Here is a 22010-nt window from a genome sequence, read left to right on the forward strand (position 1 = left end):
ATGGGCACACACATGTGCCCATCTGCCCCTAGGAAAGGAGCAAAAAATATATATCTAACTTGTTTTGGGTGGGTGTGGGGGGCCACTAAACCACCGTGGATGTTTTTTAGTGGAAAGGGGGTAGCCCTCTCCCCCCACACCAAATGGATGGGGGGCATCTCATGTAGCCTTCCCTGGGGGCAGATTTCTAGCGCAATCTGCCTCTAGGAAGGCATAAATGAGATGCCCCTGCATCCTTTTGGGGTAGGGGGCAGAGAGGGCCACCAGAAAACATTGGAATGGCCCCCAATGCATGGGTCAGTACATTTGTCCCACCCTGGGGGCAGATGGGCACACTAATGTGCCCATCTGCCCATAGGAAAGGGGAAAAACAAAAACAAAAAAACAAACATTATAACTTGTTTTGGGTGGATGTGGGGGGGCACTAAACCACCATGGATGTTTGTGGCCCTCTCCCCCATCCCAAATGGATGGCGGCATCTCATGTAGCCCTCACTGGGGGCAGATTGCTAGTGCAATCTGCCCCTAGGTAAGAGTACATGAGATGCCCCCATCCATTTGGGGTGGGGGGAGAGGGCCACCAGATAACATTGTAATGGCCACCCAATGCATGGGGCAGTAAGTTTCTCCCACCCTGGGGGCAAAACATATATATATATATATATATATATATATATATATATATATATATATATATATAGTACTTGAGAAGGGACTATCATTTTGTTTGATGTCTAGTTACAACTATACACAATCTTGAATTGACTTATATTGCTTTATTTGAAAATTGAGATTGGTGAAATATTTTGCTAATACTGACAAAACCAAATCCAGGATAGAAGACAAAGCAATACCATCTGAATTAACAGATAAAGATATACCAATGTTGAACACACTAGACGCTCGGTATTCTGGAGAAGATGAGGGACCCAATGACTATAGTCCAGAACAAGATCAATGGACTGCACAAGTACCAGCAAACCTGTCTACTGACATGACAGCACACAGTGATCTTAAGAAGAAATCCAAAATCAGTCCAGAAGCTCATAATACACCGAATATCGATCTATTTGAAGATCTCATTATAGAAGAAATGAAACAGCTTGCCTCACATCAAAGCAGGATGAATTACAATGTGACCAAAGAAGAGCAACAATCTATAAAAAACGTACAAATGGATAATTCAATAGTAATAAGAACTGCGGATAAAGGAGGCAATGTAGTAGTCATACATTCTGAAGGCTACACAAGAGAAGCTTTGCACCAGTTGAACAATAATGAGGACTACCAAAAGCAAAGCTTTCAAAGGATCCATATAAAGTCTATAAAATTGAGTATGATGGAAAATTAATTAACTGGTTTGAAGCAGATTTGATTTCCTGGAGTGACAAGAAATATCTAACAAAAGACTTTCCAATAACACCTATTATCCACTTCATCCCTAAATTACACAACTCAGCAACCAGGCCTCCAGGTAGGCCGATAGTTGCATCCATTGACTCTCTCTTAGAAAACACTTCCACGTTTTTGGATAGATTTTTGTTCCATTTGTAGAAACTCTACTATCATACACGCGAGACACAACAGATTTTTTGATGTAAATAGACCAAATTCCTTGAAAATCAAATTATCTTCTCATTAAATTGGACGTAGTCTCGTTGTACACATGCATCGAGCACGAAGAAGGGATGGAAGCAATCAAAAGATTCCTATCTACAAGATCATTAAGCTACAGAGAACATTCCTTAATGTTACTAGAAATGCTGGCATTTTGTTTGACAAATAACACTTATATGTTTGATGGTCAGTGCTAAACACAAATATGTGGTACAGCTATGGGCACAGCAGTAGCCCCCACCTTTGCAAACTTATATATGGGGGCATGGGAAGAAAAATTATTTGCAGAAGAAACTATCCAAAGATATACCAACCAAGTAATCTTATGGCATCGATATATTGACAATTTGTTCATCTTGTGGGAAAGCTCTGAAACAGAGTGGAAAGATTTCCTTCAAATCATTAATATGCGAAGTGGGAGACTGAAATTTACAAGAAACCACAGCAAGTTGGAAGTAATTTTCCTGGATATCAAGGTGAAAATCACAAACAATAGAATAACAACTGAGATATATAGAACACCAACCAGTACCAACACAGTTTTACATGCATGCAAAAAGTGCCCATCCCATACATTTAAAAAACAGTATCCCTTATGGAGAATTCCTACGTATGAAAAGAAATTGTAGTGAAACATCAATTTTTACTCAGAATGCCAAGATGACAGCCATCAAATTCCAAACTCGAGGCTATAAGTGATCTGTTATCAACAAAGCTTACAATGCATGCAGCAAACAAACAGACAAGAGATTCTGTCCAAAATACCAAATATAGAAACAAAAGAGGATCACAAAAATAAAAAAGAAATGATCCGATTTATCACAACTTTTGACAATGGGGTAAAGGAGTTCAAAAAAATATTGGCCACACATTGGCATATTTTGAGAAAAGATCAAGATATTCATCAGTGATAAATGTGAATCCAAGTGTGACCTTCAAAAAGCAAAATCTTTACAATCTAAAGTTTTGCCAAGTATGTTTCAAACAAAATCAAAAACAAACTGGCTACCGGACAAACCAGAGGGATTCCCGAGATGCACAAAATGTAAAGCTTGCAAATTTGGACAAAACATGAAACAATACATTCACCCACGAACAGGGCAAGATGTTAAAATCACAAAAACTATATTCTGCAGCACCAAATGTGTTATATATGTAACCAGCTGCAGTTGCAATCTCTGGGGCATTGGAAGTACAAAGTCGGAAGTTAAGGTTAGAATTTTGCAGCATTTCAGAGCAATAAAAAACTTCGATCAACTTATCCTTTTGCAAAACATTTTGCAGATGTACACGGAGGAGACATTCAGTCCCTCAGGTTCTGCAGCATAAACCATGTTCTGCCACATCCAAGAGGGGGAGACAGGGAGCACAAGCTGCGACAATTGGAAAGCTGATACATAATCGACTATAACACCAAATCCCGAGGCGGACATAATAAAGACAAAGAACTGTACACATTTATAGGAGAGTAATATGATCATTATTATGCCTCGGATAAAACAATCAATGCGTTGGAATTTGATATGGGCCAAAATAATCTGATGTCTTAGTACATTCTGGAATAAAGATAAGGACTGAAAACAGTAACAGAAATGTTCAAAGCAGCTAATAATGGAAAGAGCATAGTAGACTTACTGAATATGTTTTTATATGTGTGATTTTGTATGCGTGTTTCTTATGTGTGATTTTTATATATGACTTTGAAATATGATTGTCACTGTTTGCATATTAGCTCACATTTGCACATTTCAGTCAGTCAAACAAGTTTATTCGGATTTTAAAAAAAATCCATCAAACACAAAATACAAAATCACAACACATAGAAGAATTACCGTCTGTGCTCCATATCCAAATGTAATAAATCAAAGGTTCTAGGAGGGAGAAAAGGGTCAACCATAGGCCCCCATTACATCCCATATTGTCCCTTTACTAGTCCAGAGAGTCACAAGACTAATTGCCCACGCTTGGCACTCGCTCACATCCCCCTGCGGGCCTTTTTCCCAGAGGTGTACAGTTCGCTCCAGACAGGACATTACTATGGGTGATAGTTCCAGGTGGAGCAACTGCTCCCGGATAGGGGCGCAAGCTGATTGAAATCCCACTATATGGGGCCCGCACATAACCCTCAGAGCTTCTCAGAACTTCCCTGGCCATTTGATCATTCCTAAAAACCGGTTTAACAGAGTTGGAAGAGTTTATACCCTCACCAGCCAATCTAACACACCCCACCATAGCTTCCCTGACCACAAAGGGACAATTCCCAGCTGTACGAAGCCAGTGGAGACATTTGTTAGAGAGGGCATCCCTTGGTTCTCTCCTGCCCAAAAGCAGTTCAGGTACCCCATGCAGAAAAACAGTAGCAGTTCTTTGCCCCCCATATACATGACTCTTGGGGCTGCGCACCCTTGAACAGTTTCCATGTGCTCCCGTCCCTCCCTCCCCAAGGGGATTTGTTCTCAAGGAGCTAGGGGGACCCTCCACCAGCAGAGTTGGGCTAGTACACCCAGGGGGGTGTGCTCTATCAGCGCTAGAGTGTGTCAACTGCTCATCCAGAATAAGGCTCATTAGAGCATGAACAGTCCCTTCACAGGATACAGTCTTCAGAGGTTGCTGTGGGGGGTTGGGTCCCTTACCAGCAAGAGGCATGCTGGAAGACTCCCCCAGCGAGTCCACTCCACCGTTTCCCTCCCCACTCCTCCCCTGGGCATCGATCATTACCAAAAGTAGTTTTTTAATGACAGCTAGTTCGGAGAGCACCTGTGCGCAGGGGCAACTTCCGACAGTATGCACCTCCTTGGGTGTTGGAGCAGTGGAGGGATGACTGCCGTGGGTGATAGGCTTGAGCGCCCTAAATGGTGGTGAGTTAAGAAAGGAACTGGACCCTAAGGTCGATGCAGGTTGGTTCTCGCTCCAGGAGCTGCAGATGGGACTGGGAGGGTGCTTATCTTCGGTTGCTCTGACAGTTTCAATGTCCATTGGTCCAGAGTAGCAGCAACAGTGATTGGGGGGGACAGTCAAAAATAGGTCCCAAGATAGGTCCCAAGATGAACGGGAGATCAAGGGGCAAGCATGGACTTGCAAGGGGCGGGCTAAGTGGGGTGGTAACTGGTCCAACAAGTGCCAGGGATGCTGGAGGAAGAACTAACACATCACAAGCCCCCTCTATGCAAGTCCCAGGAGCATTAGCCAGCAGCAAGGCATCTTGATTCCCAGTTTTGGCGGGCAAAGTATCCTGGCAGGCAATGGTTTTGTGGTTCAGACTTGGGGGGCTGACATTGCAGCTCAGTGCTGGGAGGCTAGCAAGATTGCTGCCGGGTCCCCCCCACATTGTGATCCTGGGGTGGATGCTTTCATACCCTCCACGTTGTGGATGGGCCCTCGGTAGGCCAGGTCAATGTCAGGGCACTGAGAGGTCTGGGTCTTTGCTTTGGCTGTTACTCCCTGTTGGCTTCTTCTTTTGACAGCCAGGAGCTTTTGCACTGGAGTAAGTTTGGAAGGATTGGTGGCGGACTCTGACTCGGAACAGTTCAGGGGTGGGGGCAGGGTGGATGGCAAAAAGCTGTCTAGTTTCCTGGCCGGTTTACTTGGTACAGCACGGCCCTTAAAGGACCTCAAGGATTTTAAAAGGGACATAACGGAGGCCCCCGCAGCTGGCCTGAGAAAACTGGGCTGATTTGCTGAGTATGGGCCCCAACAAACTTCTCGGGCTCTACACCTTGTAGGAAACAATCACGAACACTCAGAAGGTGTATAACACTCGCCGGCACTTACTTCTCTTGACGCCCCGTCCGACAGCCTACACAGAGAATGCCTCTCTCCGTGGACGCTGAACACCAGCGGCGCCAAACACCGTGCCCTTGCCCCGCCGCGGGCTGCACATCTGCAGGACTAGTGGCCGTGAGAAAAGTCCAGGGGGGCGTGGCCACAGTAACAGGAAGTCCCTCCGGGGACCAGGAAGGCGCCCAACACCGCGCCCTTGCCCCGCCGCGGGCTTCACCGCTGCGGGGCTAGTGGCCGCGAGAAAAGTCCATGGGGGCGTGGCCATAGTAACAGGAAGTCCCTCCGGGGACCAGGAAGGTGCCCAACATTTAAATATCCAGGTTTAAGCACACTTATTTAATATGTTTTTATTGATATCTTGCAATTCATCAGAGCATAAAAGATGCAATGTAGTGTTCTAATGCACAAGCCACTTTATCTAGCGATACACTGAATCGGTTTCTCAGGTAAACATAGCGTATTTGCACATGGTCCTAGAACTATGAAGCACTGGGTTATCTAATGATGACTTTCAATGCACTAAGCATTGATGAATCCCAATGGACCAGGAATTTGAGTATTCAGTTATTCGATAGGTTAAGAGCAGGACACAAGACAATGTAGTGTTCTAATGCACAAGTCACTTTATCTATCGATGCACTGAATCGGTTTCTCAGGTAAACATAGCGTATATGCACATGGTACTAGAAATATCAAGCATTGGGTTATCGAATGATGGATTTGAAAGCATTAAGCATTGATGAATCCCAATGGACCAGGAATTTAGGTGTCAAAAATACACAATGTATTAATATATGGCATTAGAAATATCATCATATTTTATTGAAAGTCAACCATGCCTATTGTAAAACCTATTGTAAAAAATAGGTGCCGACACTGGTCTTAAAATACAGGATCAATTGATTGTTATCAGTGTATTAGGCTATCAATGTTGTATTTTTAAACACCAGGCATTTATTATGTAAAATGCACAAATCCAAATTTCAGGCAAATGCATTAAATCTGCATTGGATATTTTATCCGAAATTAAGTTTTGAACAAACCACCCCCTCCAAAATCCTCCCTTCCCCCTTTCCCTTCAACACTAGATACTTTATCACTAAATGAATTACACACATGAATATATGGTGTAACAAGAAATTCAATATGGCCGCCACTAAGAGGTGAACAGCAAAGAAGGAAGTATTGGTCCAGTTGTTGTAATGAGGGCAAGAGACAGGAAATGAGATATAATGAATTGCAAACACGGTGTCAATAGCAATCTGACGAAGCCCAGTTATTGTGAGTTTTTACACGGGTGCACTCTCAGCTGCCCTCTCAGCTGCCCACACATCTAAAGAATAAAGGACGTTTTACAATGGAAAAAGCTTGAAGGTGTGGCGTTTTTCTTGGAGCAAAAATGGAGGAGTGCCGCTGTGAACTGCTATCCTGCTGCAGTTTGTTCTTTGCCTTTCATAAATAAATATATATATAAAACTTGTTTTGGGTCGGTGTGGGGGGCCCACTAAACCACCATGGATATTTTTAGTGGAAAGGGGGGTGCCCACGCATGTCTTCTATTCGGAAGTGCATGGGGTTCCCTGTTTTCCTTGGTGGCTTCAACACCCTAGGCCCAAATCTGCAGGTTGTCCACATGAGCAAAATATGCTCTGCCGAAAGGCATGGGGTTACCAGTGGGTTAGCCTTTTCCCTTTGCGCCCAGGTAGGTGTACCCACACATGTGAGATACCGTTTTCATCGGGACACCTGTGGAAACGTGGGAAGGTAGGACATGTGTTGTTGGCTGTGTGTTTCGGTGGGTGGGCGGAGGGCAATGTCTGAAAATTGTGGGTTTTTTTGGCAAATTTCGGCCTTTGTCAGGGATTGTGGGTAATAAATTCTGGGGTGATTTGCGCAAGTCAGACCTCTGTGGATTCCCACAGATGTCTTCTTTTTGTAAATGCATGGGGTTCCCTGTTTTCCTTGTTGGCTTCGACACCCTAGTCCCAAATCTGTAGGTTGTCTCCCCAAACCCTTTGGGGTTTGCCAGTGGTTTAGCCTTTTCCTTTTGAACCCAGGTAGGTGCACCCACACATGTGAGGTACCATTCTCGTCGGAACACCTTTGGGAATGCGGGAAGGTATGACATGTAGTGTTGGCGGCGTGTTTCAGTGGATGCCCATAGTGAAATGGCTGAAAATTGTGGGATTTTTCACCAAATTTCAGACTTTGCCAGGGATTGTGTGCTATACATTCTTTGGTGATTCGCGCAAGTTAGACCTCTGTGGATTACCACGGGTATCTTTTTTTCGGAAATGCATGGGGTTCCCTGTTTTCCTTGGTGGATTCCACACCCCAAGCCCAAATCTGTACGTTGTCCACAAGAGCAAAATTCCTCAAAATGTGCTCTGCCGAAAGACTTGGGGTTACCAGTGGTTTAGCCTTTTCCCTTTGTGCCCAGGTAAGTGCATCCACACATGTGAGGTACCGTTTTCATCTGGACACCTGTGGGAACGCGGGAAGGTAGGACATGTGGTGTTGACGGCATGTTTCTGTGGGTGGGCAGAGTGAAATGTCAGACAATTTTGATTTTTTGCCAAATTTCAGACTTTGCCAGGGGTTGTGGGTAATACATTCTGTGGCGTTTCGCGCAAGTCACCCCTCTGTGGATTCCAAAGGGTGCGCTCTTTTCGGAAATGCATGGGGTTCCCTGTTTTCCTTGGTGGCTGCGACACTGCAGGCCAAAATCTGTAGGTTGTCCACAAGAGCAACATTTCTCAAAATCTGCTCTTCCGAAAGACATGGGGTTACCAGTGGTTTATCCTTTTCCCTTTGCCCCAGGTAGGTGCACCCACACACATATAGCTTCGACAGGTATATGCCAAACAAAATGTACATATAAGATCATCTGCATACACAAATAATCTTACATTTGAATAATGTCTAATTTCCTTTAAACTCTTTTTAAACTTCTAAAATGTCTTGGAACATCTTCAACACGTGTGTATGTTGAACAGTATGTATAACAGCATTAGCGAACATATAACAAAACATATCCACATTAAACATAATGTACAGCTTGTAAAATTATGCACTTAAAATATTTAGGGCCCGATTCATGGAAATGGCGCAAGGGCTTTATGCCGATAAGAACTTTGCGTGAGCCGTGGTGCAGAGAAATACTTGTGCGGCACGCGTATTCATAGATTTCCAGAGGCATCACTAGCCATCGTGCAAGTAACAGCAAGCTGTGCAAGGAAAGCCCCCAACATGCCTCCGCTGACACCAAAAAGCCATTGAAATGCCCAACAACCGCGCAAGCCTCCACGCCATCCCTGGCCCAGCATAAAGCCCCGAGCTAAATCGCACGAAAACACCCCGTTACCCCTGGGCGCACCCCATCGAAAACATGTGCCTACCCATGAAAGCCAGTCCCTACACCAGCCAAATCACGCACAAACACCTCGCTATTCCCGTCCGCACCCAGCATAATCGTGCTAAAACACCACGCTATCCCCGGGCGCACTCCACAGAAAACACGTGCCCTCCCACGCAAGGCCAGCCCCTACACCAGCCAAATCACATGCAAACATCTCGCTATCGCCGGCCGCACCCCAGTGTAATCGCATTAAAACACCCTGCTAACCCTGGGCACATGCCATAGAAAACGCGTGCCCTCCTACGCAAGGCCAGGCCCTACACCAGCCAAAGCATGCACCAACACCTCGCAATCCCCGTCTGCACACCAGCCAAATAGCGCATCAGCAACTCGCACTCCCCTGCATGCAGCCCCCTCCAGACGGGACACCCTAACCCCAGCCCCATCACCTGTTTCCCCCTCTGCAGGCAGCCCCTCCATATTGGACACCCCCACCCCAGCCCCCATCACCTGTTGCCCCCTGCAAGCAGCTCCCTCCAGATAGGACACCCCCAGCCCAGTCCCATCACCTGTTGCCCCCATGCAGACAGCCCCCCTCAGGTGGGACACCCCCACCACAGTCCCATCACCTGTTAGCCCTCTGCAGGCAGCCCCCTCCACATGGGACACCCCCACCCCAGCCCCCATTACCTGTGACACCACCCTGCAGGAAGCCCACTCCAGATGGGACATCCCACCACACCCTTAATATCCATGACGCAATCCCCCGCATGCAGCCCCCTCCAGATGGGACACCCGCACCCCAGCCACCATCACCTGTTGCCCGCCCCTGCAGGCAGCCCCCTCCAGATGGGACACCCCCACCCCAGTCCCATCACCTATTGCCCCCCGGTAGGCAGCCCCCTCCAGATGGGACACCCCCACCCCAGCCCCCATTACCCATGACACCACCCTGCAGGCAGCCCACTCCAGATAAGACATCCCACCCACAGCCTCATCACCTGTTGCCTGCCCTGGAGGCAGCCCCCTCCAGATGGGACACCCCCACCCCAGCCCCCATTACCCATGACACCACCCTGCAGGCAGCCCACTCCAGATAGGACACCCCACCCACAGCCTCATTACTCGTGACACCACCATGCAGGCAACCCTATCCATATGGGATACCCCCACCCCAGTCCCATCACCTATTGCCCCCCTTGCAGGCAGCCCCCTACAGATGTGACACCCCCACCCAGTCCCATCACCTGTTACCCCCCACCCGCAGGCAGCCCCTTCGAGATTTGAAACCCCCACCACAGTCCCATCACCTGTTGCCCTCCTGCAGGCAGCCCCCTCTAGATGGGACACCCCCACCCCAGCCCCCATTACCCGAGACACCACCCTGCAGGCAGCCCACTCCAGATGGGACACCCCACCCACAGCCTCATTACTCGTGACAACACCCTGCAGGCAACCCCATCCATATGGGACACTCCACCCACAGCCCCATCACCTGTTGCCCACCCTGGAGGCAGCCCCCTACAGATGTGACACCCCCACCCAGTCCCATCACCTGTTGCTCCCCCCTGCAAGCAGCCCCCTCCAGATGGGACACCCCCACCCCAGCCCCCATTACCTGTGACACCACCCTGCAGGCAGCCCACTCCAGATGGGACACCTCACCCACAGCCTCATTACCCATGATGCAATCCTCTGCATGCAGCCCCCTCCCCCCTCCAGACGGGACACCTCCACACCAGCCATCATCACCTGTTGCCTCCGTTGCAGGCAGCCCTCTCCAGGTGGGACACCCCCACCACAGTCCCATCCCATGTTGCCCCCCCCTGCAGGCAGCACCCTCCAGATGGGACACACCCACCCCAGCCCCATTACCCGTGGCACCACCCTGTAGGCAGCCCACTCCAGATGGGACACACCGCCTACAGCCTCATTACTCGTGACACCACCCTGCAGGCAACCCCATCCAGATGGGACACCCCCACCTCAGTCCCATCACCTGTTGCCCCCCTGCAGGTAGCCCCCTCCAGATGCGACACCTCCACCTCAGTCCCATCACCTGTTACCCCCCTGCAGGGAGCCCCTTCCAGATGGGACACCCCCACCCCAGTCCATCACCTGTTGCCCCCCTCTGGAGGCAGCTCCCTCCAGATGGGACACCACTACCCCAACTCCCATTACCCATGACCCCACCCTTCAGGCAGCCCCCTCCAGATGGGACACCCCACCCCAGCCCCCATCACCTGTTGCCCCCCTTTCAGGCAGCCCCTTCCAGATGGGACACCCCACCCACAACCCCATTACCCGTGACACCACCCTGCAGGCAGCCCCCTCCAGATGGGACACCCCCACCCCAGTCCCCATCACCTGTTGCTGTTAGGCAGAATCACCTGCAGTACCCTTTGGGAACACTACAGGCAACTAGGACTAAAAGTGTAAGCACAATTTCACCTTTGGTACAAGCCTGTACTACTCAGTAGAGTGGTAGCGATGACTGAGCAGCCAGACTTATCTCAAGAGTTTAAGTGAGCAGTATAACAAGTTACACAAAGGACCAACCAATACAGTGATTCAAGCAGACACTTACTCAAGGTTTCTTGGTAAAAGAATATACATTTATTTACTTAGTCAGTTAGAAAACATTACACTCGCATAAGCAGCTCAATATCACACATTAATACACCACAAAAATCCAACCGGTAAGTAACTGAACAAGTTTAGCTCAAAAATGAAGTAGGAGCAAAATGGCACTTCAGATACTTAATAAAGGAGGGAAAAGACAAGGTTAGAAGAATAGACAGCCCAAATACATTCATAGGCAGGGCAAAGGGTTTCAGTTAAATACAACCAGCAATTCTTCTCAATCGGCCTGGGCCAAAGTCAATGGTTCAGAGTGTTTTGTATGGGATAGCACAGTTCTGGTAGATACCGGTTAAGTCTTTGCCACAGATTTTTAAAGGATTTAGCTAGGCGAAAAGTTTGACAAATGTTTAGGGAAGGACAAGCCTTCGTAGTTGAGGAAAGTTTCACGGACTTTCTCGATGGCTGAAAAGATTTCTGGACCGCGTTTGCACAATACCTTGTCAATGAAGAAAGCTGTAGATGAGGCAGTTGTTTCTGGCAGTTCGAGTAGATCTCGCTGTTCCTGAGCTTCAGTCGTAGGGACAAGAAGGAGCACGTCGGAAGGTTCCTGCACTGCCCAGGGAAGAGGCCAACAGCTGTAGCAAGACGTCGGTTTAAGGTGCCTTAAAGTCCATCTGGTTTCCTTCCATCTGGCTATCCGGTTTTCAACAGCACTCTGAAGAAAATTCGACCAGAATAGGACGGAGCCAGGTGGCTTGCGAGTTGTTGTTCCTACCAAACTCAAGGGAAGAAGTTAACCCTGAAGGGCTTCTCTGTTGTCGGAATTTCAGGCAATTCTGACCTGCAGCAGGGCTTCACCGGTCGTCCAGGAGTTGCAGCAGTCCTCTTCCTTTCTCCCCTCTTCGGTTCTTTCGTTCCAGTGGTCGACTCTGCTTTCCAATCCCAGAGACCTGCTATTAAACAGTTTTCCCCCATTCATTCCAGCCTGGCTGTCACTCACACAGCCGGACAGCCAGCTGGCCAATCACGCCAGAGTGCATTCAGGTCTGTTGGAGACTAAGCGCAGGGAGTTTTGGGCACCTCCCTCACATCCTGTACACCCCAGACACCCTGGCGCCAGAGGAGGGCTTCAGCACTGAAGCCCGCCAAAGGCCGCTGAACAAAGGGACCAAACCTGGTTTGGTGCGCAGAGACAAACACAAGAAGGAACTCTCCTAAAAGAAATGGCGAGAAAAGATGACCAGAGTCTATTTTTACAGATAGGTCTTGGGCGCCTTATTGAAAAACATAAGCTACCCCTGATTTTTAGCTACCGTTGTAAGCGGTCTGAAAAAATCATGGTATTTGATCTAAACCACTGCCACCAGCCATTTAAAGTAGGAAAGGGTAACATTTTACTGTTACATTAGTGTTTTGACTCAGGGGAAGCTAGGCAACCCCTCCAGCACTCTATACAAAGATAGTGTGTACTGGGTCAGTACATTTAAAGAGACTAGTAAAGTCAATTTAACTTTACACACCCTGGGAGACAGTAGTCAGTCTCAGGAAAGGTATGTAAACCTTAGGGAGTCTGAAAGACACCCCTGTATCACTGCACTGAAGGTGCTGTGTGACACACAGAAAAGGATGATGCCACTGGAGTTGTTTTAAAACTCCATAACCAAAGAACACAAAAGTAAAACACACACAAAATATGTGGAAGAGTGGGACAGAAAAGGCTCACACTCTTCCCAGGTAAAACATTTAATTTTAGAAATCCAGCAAAGTTGCCGGGGGGTCTCAAAATTTAAGGGAAATTGGCACATTTGGAGATTTCTCCCTAACACTTGCCCCCCCCCCCCCAGACTAAGGGACAGGAGTATTTAATCCACTTCTGGATGAATCTCCTTACTCCACTCGGTCAGGCATCCTGGAGAGACGATCAGCAGTTTGGCTATGACACCCTGACCTGTGTTCAATGGTAAAATCAAACCCTTGCAGGCTTATTGACCATCTCAGTAGTGTTGGGTTTTCCCCTTTCATTTGCATCAACCATTCCAAGGGTTGGTTGTCAGTTTGAATCACAAAAATAGATCCATACAAGTATGGTCTAAACTTCTTCAATGACCACACAATAGCAAAGCATTCACGCTCAATGGTTGCCCACCTTGTTTCTGGTTCCTTCAGATTCCTGCTGATGAAGCAAATGGGGTGCTCCCTACCTTTCTCATCCAGCTGACTAAGGACTGCACCTATACCTGTATTTGAAGCATCTGTCTGCACAATGAAGGTTTGGTTATAGTCAGGAGCTCTTAGGACTGGAGCCTGACAAAGGGCTTTCTTTAGGCCTTCAAATGCTTGAGTGCACTCCTCATTCCACCTGACCTTTTTATGGAATTTTGGAGAGGAGACCACATTCAAGGGAGAAGCTATGGTCCCATAGTTCTCTATGAAGATCCTATACTAGCCAGTGAGGCCTAGGAAGGCTCTCACTTAGGTTTGACTAGTAGGGGTGGCCCAGTTTTGTACAGCTTGTACTTTGCGAGGCAATGGCCTGATTTCACCTCCTTCTACCTCATGTCCAAGGTAGACCACTTTACTCTGACCAATTTGACATTTACTAGCCTTTATATTCAGATGGGCCTGCTCAAGAGCCTGCAAAACATATCCTAAGTGGTCAAAATGTTCTTTCCAAGTAGGGCTGAACACTGCAATGTCATCCAAGTATGCCATGCAGAAGTCCTCCATCCCATTCAGAACCTGATTAACCATACCTTGGAATGTAGCAGGTGCATTTTTTAATCCAAAAGGCATTACCTTAAACTGGTAGAGGCCTGCTGGGGTTGAGAATGCAGTTTTCTCCGTGGCACTGTCTGTCAGTGCTATTTGCCAATAGCTTGAAGTTTGATCAAATGTACTAAGGTACTTGGCTGAACCAAGTTTGTCCACCAGTTCATCTGTTCTTGGTAAAAGGTGCACATCAGTCTTGGTGACTGCATTAAGAGCTCTATAGTCTACACAGAATCTCAACTCCTTGGATCCTGCCTTTGGTACTAGAACAACTGGACTAGACCATTGACTGGTAGAGGGCTCTATTACCCCAAGATCAAGCATCTTGTTGACCTGCTCCTTTATGTGGGATCTTACATGATCTGACATCCTGTAACCTCTGTTTTTGACAGGTAAACAGTCACCAGTTTGAATATCATGCCGCCCCAAGGGGTCACGCCTGGTGATAGTGAAAACAGGGAGGCAAACTGATTTAACAGAAATTTGCACTCCTCCTGTTGTTCAGGTGTCAAGTTAGAAGATAAATTAACTCCTATTTTCTCATCTAAAGGATGGCCTCTGTGTGGGTCAGGTAGAGGTTCACTCTCCTCCTCCTCGTGGGCTGAAGCTAGAAGCAAAGCTCCCACTTCTGGTCTTGAGACATAAGCCTTTAAACGGTTGGTGTGAAAGACTCTGGGAGCCTCCTTAGGATTGCCTAAGTCCACCAGATAGTTGACATCTCCAAGCTTACCCAGCAACCTTGAATGGTCCTATCCACTTGTCCTGTAAGACCCTTTGCCTTGTAGGTACCATAACTAAAACCTGCTGGTCTTGAGTAAATTCAACCATGTTGGCCTTCTGGCTGGCCATGCCAATGTTTGACCAGAGCCTGACCTGCTTTTAAGTTATGTGATGCTTCTGCCATCATGTGGGACATTCTCCTCCAGAGACCTATCACATAGTCAGTGACTCTCACTGGCTTGGGGGAAGGAGCACTCTCCAACCCCTCCTTAATTAGGGCCAAAGGGCCTCCAACTGGATGGCCATAAAGAAGTTCGAAGGGACTAAATCCAACTTCCTCCTGAGGGACTTCTCTATATGCAAATAGAAGGCATGGCAGTAGAAGGTCCCACTTTCTTCTAAGGGGTTCCTCTTCAGCACCTATTATGCACTTCATTGTATGGTTGAACCTCTCTACCAATCCATTTGTCTGAGGATGGTAGGCAGTTGAGAACTTGTAAGTTACTCCAGTTTTCCACATGGCCTGCATGTAGTGGGACATAAAATTGGATCCCCTGTCAGAGATAACTTCCTTAGGAAAACCTACCCTGGTCAAAATACCAAGTAGGGCCTTAGCAACAGCCTGAGCTGTAACAGTTCTCATAGGTATTGCTTCAGCATACCTAGTAGCATGGTCTACTACAACCAGGATAGACCTGTTTCCTGAAGATGTGGGAGGGTCTAAGGGACCAACAATGTCGATTCGAAGAAAATTCGGCCAGAACAGGACGGTTTCCAGGTGGCTTCCGAGTTGGTTGTTCCCACCAAACTCAAGGGAAGAAGTTAACCTTGAAGGGCTTCTCTTTCATCAGAGTTTCAGGCAATTTGGACCTGCAGCAGGGCTTCACCGGTCGTCCAGGAGTTGCAGCAGTCCTCTTCCTTTCTCTCCTCTTCCGTTCTTTCATTCCAGTGGTCGACTCTGCTTTCCAAGTCCCAGAGACCTGCTTTCAAACAGTTTTCCCAATTCATTCTAGCCTGGCTGTCACTCTCACAGCAGGGCGGTGGCAGCCGGCCAATCATGCCAGAGTGCATTCAGGTCTCCTAGGAGACTAAGCGCAGGGAGTTTCGGGCACCTCCCTCACATCCTGTCCACCCCAGACACCCTGGCACCAGAGCAGGGCTTCAGCACTGAAGCCCGCCAAAGGCCGCCGAACAAAGGGACCAAACCTGGTTTGGCACACAGAGACAAACATAAGAAGGACCTTTCCTAAAGGAAATGGTGAAAAAAGATGACCAGAGTCTGTTTTTGCAGATAGGTCTTGGGCGCCTTATTGAAAAACATGGCTACCCCAGATTTTTAGCTACCGTTGTTAGCAGTCGGGAAAAACCATGGTAGTTGATCCAAACCACTGCCACCAGCCATTTAAAATAGGAAAGGGTAATGTTTTACTGTTACATGACTGTTTTGACTCAGGAGAAGCTAGGCAACCCCTCCAGCACTCTATAGGAAGATAGTGTGTGCTGGGTCAGTACATTTAAAGAGACTAGTAAAGTCAATTTAACTTTACACACCCTGGGAGAGAGTAGTCAGTTCCAGAAAAGGTATGTAAACCTTCGGGAGTCTGAAAGACACCCCTGTGCCACTGCATTGAAGGTGCTGTGTGACACACAGAAAAAGATGATGCCACTGGAGTTGTTTTAAAACTCCATAACCAAAGAACACAAAAGTAAAACACACACAAAATACATGGAAGAGTGGGAAAAAAGGCTCACACTCTTCCCAGGTAAAAAGATAAATCCTAGAAATCCATCAAAGTTGCTGGGGGTCTCAAAAGGTAAGGGAAATTAGCACATTTGGAGAATTCTCCCTAACACAGTTGCCCCCCCTGCAGGCAGCCCCCTACAGATGGGACATCCCACACCAGTCCCATTGCCTGTTCCTCCCCCTGCAGGCAGCTTCTCCAGATGGGACACCCCCATCCCAGCCCCCATTACCCGTGACACCACCCTGCAGGCAGCCCTCTCCAGATGGGACACCCCCACCCCAGCCCCCATCACCTGTTGCTCCCCATTTCAGGCAGCCCCCTCTAGATGGGACACCCCCCCACAGCCTCATTACACATGACACCACCCTGCAGGCAGCCCCCTCCAGATGGGACACCCCAACCTTAGTACCATTATCTGTTGCCCCCCCTTGCAGGCAGCCCCTTCCAGGTGGGACAAGACCAACCAAGCACCCGTCACCAGTTGCCCTCCCCTGCAGGCAGCCCCCTCCAGATGGGATACCCCCACCCCAGTCCCATCACCTGGGCGTCCCCTGCAGGCAGCCCCCTCCAGATGGGACACCCCCACCCCAGACCCCATTACCCGTTACACCAACCTGCAGGCAGCCCTCTCCAGAAGGGACACCCCGACCCGAGTCCCATCACCTGTTGCCCCTTCCTGCAGGCAGCTGTCATGATGCCTAACTCTAAGGAGCCAGGCCGGGCCCAGCAACCCCAGAGGCAGACATCATTTTCCCCAGGGAAGTCTCAGCGGGCCCAAGTCGGGGCCCTTTGGACTCAGTCCTGGCGCCTTAGGCGCCAGGCTCATAGCGGACCCCAGTCCTGGCGCCTTAGGCGCCAGGCTCATAGAAGAGGATATGTGTTTAAGTGCTTGGGTGCACACTTACCTGATGCAGACCTTGCTGCTTCATCCAGGCCCTCTTGAGGCCTGAATGGGACTACTTAACCTGTAGGACTACTTCACCACCCGGGTGTGGTCGGGGAAGGATACATACCTGATTGGTGGAAGGATACATACCAGGAACGTCTTCCAAGGCTATTTAAACCCCACCCGAACAGCCACACATGCTTCGCGTTGTTCTGCACCTAGCAGCTGGACGCTCACCGTGTCAGCTCCTGCATCCTGACTTCAGCCACGCCTGCCAGCACCCTGGAACACCTGCAAGGGGAGAAAGGAAGAGAATAGGAGAAGAAAAGCCCTTACCTGCTAAATCTGCATCCCGGAGTCATTTCTCCAACGGCCCTGAAAAGGAAGACATCATTTTAAAGGCATTTCGTTTCGATCGCTGCAGCGCTGCATTTTACTCACCTTTGCAAGGCGCTTCCATCTTCAGCAGCGATCTTCCGGATTCAGCTACGCCCCGGCGCCTAGAGGAAAAAAGACAAGAACAAAGGTGAGAGGGAGAAAAGGAATAAGGAAAGCTCAGTTTCCTTTTAAGTCTTACCTGTTGGATTATTCCCACTGCATTTCGGGTCCTGCCGCTTCCTGGCATCTCTGGACCCCGGCCCCTATGGGGAAAAAAGACAAAGACATTGAATGAGCGAATGCAAAGACATTACCTGAGCGCTCATCCAGAACTGTTTCACTTCGGGTCGGCGCCATATCTCCGGCACTCCGAACCCCGGCCCCTAAGGGGAAAAAGACATAAGCATTAGCGCTTGCTGCAATTAGACAACGAACATTATTATTAAGCTTGAACTTTTGAACAGAACTTTTACAGCGCCTTACCTGAACAGTCAAGCTTACCTGAATTCCCATCAATCCTCAATCCAGTGAAGTAACTGGGTTTCAACGCGCCCCTGCATCAGAAGCAGGATGGAGAGCTCATCCTTCCAAACCCTAAGGTGAGGCTTCACGGGGAATCGTGGAGGAGGTATCGTGGAGGGTTGGAAGGGAGTGGGAGGCTTGAGCATTGTTCCACAGTTGGTAATACTCCCTTTTCACGCACAGGAGGGTATCCAACGAGCCAGGGAAGCCAGAATAGAGGGGCCCTTCCTGTCCATCTTCAGAGTTCTGCGCCTTCGACGCCGCGCCTCCGTGGGAACCAGGTGAGCGTTACAGAACGCGAAGCCTTACCACAATTTCCCAACTGGGCGCTATGGAGACTTCCGAGACAGATCAGCTGGCCCATCTTTTAGGGGAATTACGGGCAGAAGTGCACTCAGCCCGCCAGGAGACTAATGCTCTCAGAAGGGAACTAATCCTATCCAAGGAAAGAACTGATGATCTGGCCAAAAGGTTATTGCAGGGCCAGGCAGAGCACACTCCTTTACCTGTTCCCGGAGATATTCCTACAACAATGGGTTCGAATAACCTGGTACAAATCAATCTACCTGGACACATGCCTTTGGCCCCGCCGGAACGTTTTGCGGGGGATCCCAAAAAATATGCCGTTTTTATGAACCAATGCCGTTTACACTTTTTATGCAGGCCCGGGGCCTTCCCCAACGACCAGACCAAAGTAGCCTTTGTACTATCTTACCTCAGTGGCTGTGCTGCCGATTGGTCTATTCCATTGGTAAATCAGGATGATCCCATTCTCCGGGATTTCCAGGGCTTCCAGGCCAGCATGGAAAGATTGTTCGCTCGACACTCGCAGGGACAGGCCCTTGACAACGAACTGCTATCCTTACGACAAGGTAATCAGGATCTTTTGTCCTATATCGCCACCTTTAATAGACTAGTTGTTGAAACCGGATGGCCTGAAAATAAACGGATCACATTGTTTCATCGAGGCCTGCGCGGGGAGCTTAAAGATGTTATAGCTCAGATAGTAGATCCACCCCAGGCTTGCGCAGACTACATAGACTTAGTGGTTCAACTTGATCACAGACTTCAAAATAGAAAAGCAGATCGGCTCAAGTATGAAACCAGAGTACCTATCAAGACCCACATTAACTCCAAGAGTACTGACGTTTCCGAACCTATGCAAATTGGCAGTGTTAAAGGACCATTAACGCAGAAGGAACGAGAGAGAAGGCGACAAATGCAACTTTGTCTGTATTGCGGAACTTCCGGTCACTTTCTTCAAAGTTGTCCAGTTAAACCACCCAAGAAGGTGGTTGGAGCCACTGATAACGAGTTATTGACACCTGGTTCGGGAAACGACCTAGCCCGACAAGCGTAGGGGTCCGCTTGCCGAGCTTGAAAACAAACTCTTTGACCTCGCATTTTGTCATGCCAATGGTGCTTGTGAACCCAAAACAGCCTCAGCAGTTGCATGCTATAAAAGCATACATAGACAGTGGAGCTATTGGAAATTACATAGACCGTGAATTGGCTTCCAGGATTAAGCTTCCTCTCCGCCCGAAAGTAACCCAAGATGTAATTACTACAGTTGATGGAACCGAAATAGCCTCAGGGCCTGTAACGCATTCCACAGTTGAAATCACTCTGGTGGGTCAGGACGGACATCGGGAAGCAATCGTGTTTGATGTGATCAAGGCCCCACAATTTCAAGTACTTCTTGTAATCCCTTGGTTAGAAACACATAATCCGAGAATAGACTGGCGAGCAAAGAAGATAACTTTTCCTGATTGTGAACCAACCTGTTACCCAAGGAATCCAGCTATGGGTCTAGCCTCTGTAACTTCCACCCCTGTACAGCTACCATCTGAATACCAAGAATTCCAAGACGTTTTTCAGAAAGAGCAGGCTAACATCTTACCTCCCCATCGATCTTACGATTGCCAAATCGACTTGGTACCCAATGCACAACTACCTTGTAGTAGGATTTATGCTCTTACTGAACCTGAGAACCTGCATTTGCGCCAGTATTTGGATCAATACCTGGCCAATGGTTTCATTCGCCCATCAAAGTCACCAGTCTCTTCCGCTTTGTTCTTTGTACCTAAAAAGGAAGGAGACCTTAGGGCCTGTATTGACTACCGCGCCCTAAATCAGATAACGATTAAGAATCGTTACCCTTTGCCCCTGATACCTGAGCTTATCGACCAAGTAAAAGATGCTTGTGTGTACACCAAGCTAGATCTCTGAGGAGCTTACCACCTGGTACGTATAAAAGAGGGCGACGAGTGGAAGACTGCATTCCGCACCAAATTTGGGCTCTTCGAATATCAAGTAATGCCCTTCGGTTTGTGCAACGCACCTGCCGCCTTTCAGTACTTCATGAATGATGTTCTTCGGGAACTTATCGATGTTTGTGTCATTGTTTATATTGACGACATCCTGGTGTATTCCTCCTCAGAATCTGATCACAGAAACCATGTTAGGGCAGTTCTTGAGAAATTGCGCCAGCACAAATTATTTGCCAAGCTCGAAAAATGCGTTTTTCATACCACAGAAGTGGAGTTTCTCGGATTCATCCTGACACCTCAAGGAATCCGAATGGACTCGCGGAAAGTGGACGCCATTCTCAAATGGCCATCTCCTAGCTCTGTGAAGGGAGTGCAAAGCATGCTTGGCTTTGCAAATTTCTATCGAAGGTTCATCCCGGAATTTTCTCGAACTGTTCAACCCATCACAGCTCTCCTAAAGAAAAATAAACGCTTTGAATGGACTCTTGAGGCTGAACAAGCCTTTCAGGACCTGAAAACCAAATTCACCTCTGCACCTGTATTGAAGCACCCGCGCCCAGATCTCCCTTACATCGTGGAAACCGATGCATCCAGTTCGGCCATGGGAGCTGTCCTGTCGCAAAGAGACCCAGAAACTAACCAACTACACCCTGTAGCCTTTTGGTCCAGAAAATTCTCTCCACCTGAACTCAATTACGCAATTACCGACAAAGAACTACTGGCTATTAAATCAGCTTTCAAGGCTTGGCGTCACTATCTTCTCGGTGCAAGACACACCATCACCGTAATTACGGACCACAGAAATTTGCAGTATTTAAAGACGGCCAAAGCTCAATCTTCGCGACAACTCCGATGGGCTTTATTCTTTGCGGAATTTGATTTTGTAATTACCTATCGCCCTGGCTGCAAGAATGGTAAGGCAGATGCCTTATCCCGGATAGGCATGGAAGAACCCAATTCGAGTTTAGAACCTGTGCCAATCATACCGGAACAAAGAATTCTGGGCTTGACTTCATTGCAAACCATTGAGGACATCCAAGCTCAAGTAAAACAGCTTTTTGACTCTTCTGCCTTACTGGAATGGAGTCAAAAGGGTCCTCACTACACCGTTAAGGATGATTTACCCTACTTCCAAGAGCGGTTATTTCTGCCAAGTAAAGAATTGCAGGAACTTGTCATTACCCGTCATCATGAATCATTAATGGAAGGACACCCCGGTATCGCGAAAACAGAAGAAAAGATCAAACGCCACTTCTGGTGGCCTTCTTGGAGAAAAGACATACAGTCATTTGTGTTGTCTTGCGGAATCTGTGCCCAAAATAAGAGTCAAAAGAAAAGGCCAGCCGGCCTACTTCAACCTTTGGACATTCCACCAGCACCTT

This window comes from Ambystoma mexicanum, chromosome 12, assembly GCF_040938575.1.
Source record: "Ambystoma mexicanum isolate Mex_15411 chromosome 12, UKY_AmexF1_1, whole genome shotgun sequence".
In the NCBI taxonomy this organism is placed as follows: Eukaryota; Metazoa; Chordata; class Amphibia; order Caudata; family Ambystomatidae; genus Ambystoma; species Ambystoma mexicanum.